The following is a 5,000-nucleotide window of genomic DNA, read 5'->3' on the forward strand; positions in this document are numbered from 1 at the left end:
TGATCATCATCATCATCATCATCATGATCATCATCATCATTATGATCATGATCATCATCATCATCATCATCATCATCATCATCATCATCATCATCATCATCATCATCATCATCATCATCATCATCATCATAATCATCATCATCATCATCATCATTTCGTGTAGTTGCACACATATGTAGTGGCTTTTTGATAGATGATATTGATATTCCTTTGCATTGTGTTGTAGATGTTAATAATGACAAAAGAGTTCAAGGGCCAATGATGATAACTGAATGCACAACGTCAAGACATTCAAATAAAAGTCCGGATTCCATGTTTCATTTCATACAGTTTATTTGTAGTGAAAAATTCGAAATCCAAATCAAATAGCATGGTCATAATTCAGTCAGTTTCATAAATTCCAAATCCGTAAAATCAATCCAAATATAAAGTCATTTTGTCTATGTAACCATTTTCAATATATGTGGAATATTTCTAAGTCCGTAAATGCAAATACATGCTGGTGAGCACAAAAGGTTTAAAGTATGTAGCTCATCAAGAAGAGAAGAACAGAATGTCATTTTAATCTGAAACATCCTCTTTTATCCCCTCTTGTAAGTCTACCCACAATTCCTTCAAGCCACACCTCTTACTAGTTTCGACAGTTCCCTGACAGTCTAAATTCCAACCACCAAGAGTAAGATCAAATCATATTCAAGCCTGAAACGTCAAATCCGTATATATTAATGTTAAACCCCGCCTTTTATGATATAATATTATTTTGATACTTACAACCAAATAACAAAATCCCACTACAAATTGTTGTCTTTATTCCCAAATACCAAATGAGACTAATCAACGAATGTAATTTTCTACTACTTAACACAACGACCAGTCCTTAACTTGAAACATAAAACTCTCCTAAACTCATTTAGTATTGACCTTATTTTCAATGAAATCGTAACGTCGTGAACTGTGCTTGAATATTAATCATGTTTAATGAACAACAACCGAAAATAAATGTAATCTCCTACAGATACCCCCATTGTTCTTCTAATATTGGTCAAGTTTTATTGCCATTTTTTCCTACAAATTCATGCGTAAACTTCTTGAATAAGCTTTAAGCTTACTCTCTTACAAACAACAATTTTAATTCAAAAACAAAATATCAGTAAGATAATGATAATCATGATGATGATGATGATGATAGTAATGATAATAATAATGATAATAATAATAATAATAAATAATAATAATAATAATAATAATAATAATAATGAATAATAATAATAATAATAATAATAATAATAATAATAATAATAATAATAATAATAATAATAATAATAATAATAATAATAATAATAATAATAATAATAATAATAATAATAATAATAATAATAATAATAATAATAATAATAATAATAATAATAATAATAATAATAATAATAATAATAATAATATAATAATTTTAATACTGTAATATACCATAACACCCCCCCCCTACCCCCTTCTAGGCAGAAAGATATTGAAGGCTTATCTATTTTAATTTGTACATAGACATACACATTTTGAACAGTCCGTTTGAACTATTTTTCAAAGTTATATTGAAATTCCACGTTGGACTTTTCCAGAAAATCACCGTTGTAATGAATATTTAAGATTCCCTACAAAAAATATACTATTTCAAAGGTCGGTGGTGATCAAATACACTATTACAAACTGTACTTGACAGTTTATGCTTGTCCTTCGTCACAAGGTAGGGCAGGACTCATCCTCAGTTCAAAGGTAGGCCAGGGCAGGGTCGTCCCCTTCGTGGGTTGGCAGTCCTAAATAGGACTAGTAGGTGCTAAGTAAAACTTAGCGAGGCCGCGATTTCATCTACAGCTGATATCCTCGTCGCCACTGCTATGCATCAAATGTGGTGCATAAAAATACAGGGGAGACAATCATTGGTACCAGTCAATAAGACAGTTTATTGTAAACTCCATAAATCATATATCACAGATATAGTAATATTTAACACGGCAATATAGAAATATACATAAACAATGTAGTTAACTAATGATATGAATGCAACTTATTATTGAACTATATTCAATTGTGACAATAATTAGACATATTTAAATGGATTTTTCACTTGGGCTTATACCTTGCCGCAGTGTTATGGCTTGCAATGGGTCAGACTAAAATAATCACCAAGGACCACTGCTGGATAAAGCCTCAGTCGTTTAGCACAATATGATATAATCCTGAAAACATCCTGGTCAGAACCAAAACACGTCTAATCTGTGTGGGCAACTGAGGAGGAAGCCAGCAGACTGTTTGGACTTACTCGAAGAAGAGATGGGCGCGAGTCGTTCAAGGTCTTTGTAAAGACATGGGTAGAAGACAACATAATTCTATATCGGATCGGTCAGGACCTGCCGTAAGCCACTGATTCAATGCAGGGTGGCTGTGTTAAATTTACTACTGGAGACGACTTTCAGCCCACAGAAATTAATCACCATTGGAACTTAGAATGTTCGTACTCAATGCGCTGTTGGGAAAACATCGGAACTCTCATATAATTTGTAGTAATACAGGTGGGAGACATTGGGTTTGTGTGAGATTAGATGGAAAAGCTGTGGAGAAATAACGTCATCAGAGGGAAACAAGATATGGTATTCATTGTGATGAGAGAGTGCAACAACATAGAGTTGGATTCATATTTTTAATAACATATCAATGTCATCAACGAGTGCACGCCTGCATCTAGCCGAATAATCTCCATAAGAATAGCAGCTAATCCTAACAACGTGGCCATAATTCAAGTATATGCGCCAAAATGCGATTACAGTGATGTAGAGTTAGAACAGTTTTACGAATGTCTAGCAGAGACATCTGCGAAACACTAAAGAAAAATGGAAATAATAGCAAAAAGTGATTGAAACACAAAGGTGGGAGCAGATTCACATCAGAGTTAGACAGGAACAGTTGGAAGATTTGGACTTGGAATTACAAACGACAGAAGCCTGAGGTTATTAGAATTTGCAAAGGCAAATAAACTGACCATAGCAAATCACAATACATCCACATGAGGTAAGCAGAGCATTTACTTGTCACTCACCCGATGGCCTATCACATAACGAAATTGACTTTATTCTCACACCACAACGTTTTAAATAAAGTATTATAAGGCAAAAAAACGAGAATATAACCTGGTGCAGATATAGGCAGTGATCACGATCTGGTTCTTTGTCCTCTGAAACTCAATTTGCAAGTGAAACGCACTGACTAACATTTCGTATCAAAATTGATGCAGATAAAGTAAAGGACCCAAATAAAGCTGACATATTTGAGAGGCAAGTAGGTGGCAAGTGTGCAGCTTTAAACGTTATAGACAATGACATCAATGCGTTATCGAAGATCATGTGTTCAACGGCAGAGGAGATGTTGTGTTTTAAACGAAAGATCGTGAAACCATGCGAAACCAGTGAAGTTTTAGACATAATATGCGATAAAAGATGAGAACAAAAGAAAACATCTTGATGAATAAAACAGAACGCAATGCCAGCAGTGTTAAGCGGAGGTGAGGAAGAAATGGTACTTTCAATAATCGAAGCTGAATTTGATAATACAATAAAAAAATTTGAACTGCAATAAATCTCTTGGCATCGACAATGTACCAACGGAAATCATCAAATATGGAGGCAATGGAACAATATCTGCACTAATAACGTTATGCCAAAAGATACTTGAAGATAAACCCTGACCGGAAAAGTGAACACAATCACTAATAATACCATTGCTCAAATAGGTGGCCTCAAGACGTGCAAAAACTACAGGACAATCAACCTCATCAGCCATCCAGGCAAAATAATGTTGCGGATAATATTAAACACACTAAAAACTAAAACATATGAAATATTGACAGAAGAGCAAGCTTGGTTTAGAGCAAAGAGAAGTACATTTCAACAGATATTCAAGAACTGAATAGTATCAGATAAATGCCTTCATCATCAAAATGATTCCTTTCACAATTGTATTGCCTTCAAAAGGGTGTTTAATGTATGTCATACCGGCTGATGGCCTGTGCTTTGACGCTATAATTTTGAAGAAGACTTGATCCTAACTAGAGAAGTTCTTTGCCAGCATGCAACTAGCGCTGATTTTGATAAACAGGTCAGTTTTTTAAAACAACTGTTGGTGTAAAAAAGGGTTGCATACTCTATCCAAAACTTTTCAACATATATCTTGAAATAATAATGAAAGAAACTCTGCAAGACCACCAATCAACCATTTCAATAGACGGGAGACCCCTGAGTAAATTGCTCTTCGCCGACGGAATGCAAGACCACCAATCAACCATTTCAATAGACGGGAGACCCCTGAGTAAATTGCTCTTCGCCGACGGAATAGACCTGATAGCCGGTAGAGATCAAGAAAAGCAGGTGATATGTTACAAATTAAATATAGCAGCAACAGAACGTGCCATGGCGATTAGCACTGAACTATCACAAGTAATGATCAACAGCAGGCATAACATGACAGTCAATGATAAGCCAATGAAGAAGTACCGACCTTTAAATATCTGGCTGTAACATTAACAAAAGAGGTGTCAAGCACAGTGGAGATCAAGAAATGACTGGGAATGACAAGTGAACCAAGGCTACACTTGCAAAGATATGAAAAAGCCAGATGAATTTTGGAGTAAAGCTGAAATCATATCAATCCTTTTTCATGTCTATATCGTTATCGTGGAAATGAGGGGTGGACATTCAAAGCAAAAACAGAACGTCTCGTCACTTCTTTTGAAAATACAGAAAACTCCGTGTCTCAACCACCGAACACAGAACAAGTAAAGACATTGGGAAGGAGGAAGATATCGCTGGAAATCAGGAACCAATGCTGTCAATAGTGAAAAGCAGAAAACTGTCGTGGTTTGGTCACACGGTTCGTCATGATACAATATGCAAGACTGTGAGATGCAAGGAACCGTCAAAGAGCAAAGGAAGAGAGGAAGACAAGAAAAAATGTGGCGG

At 35.1% G+C, this 5,000-nt stretch overlaps 1 long non-coding RNA gene across 1 annotated transcript in view; it reads left to right on the forward strand.

Moving 5' to 3' along the window:
• LOC144958136 (uncharacterized) overlaps positions 1 to 5,000 on the forward strand; it is a 9,261-nt gene that overhangs the window by 960 nt on the left and 3,301 nt on the right. The gene's annotated exons all lie outside the window — the stretch shown is intronic.

The sequence above is a fragment of the Berghia stephanieae genome, chromosome 12 (assembly GCF_034508935.2).
Source record: "Berghia stephanieae isolate SIO BIC M18660-M18661 chromosome 12, UCSD_Bste_1.3, whole genome shotgun sequence".
NCBI lineage: Eukaryota > Metazoa > Mollusca > Gastropoda > Nudibranchia > Aeolidiidae > Berghia > Berghia stephanieae.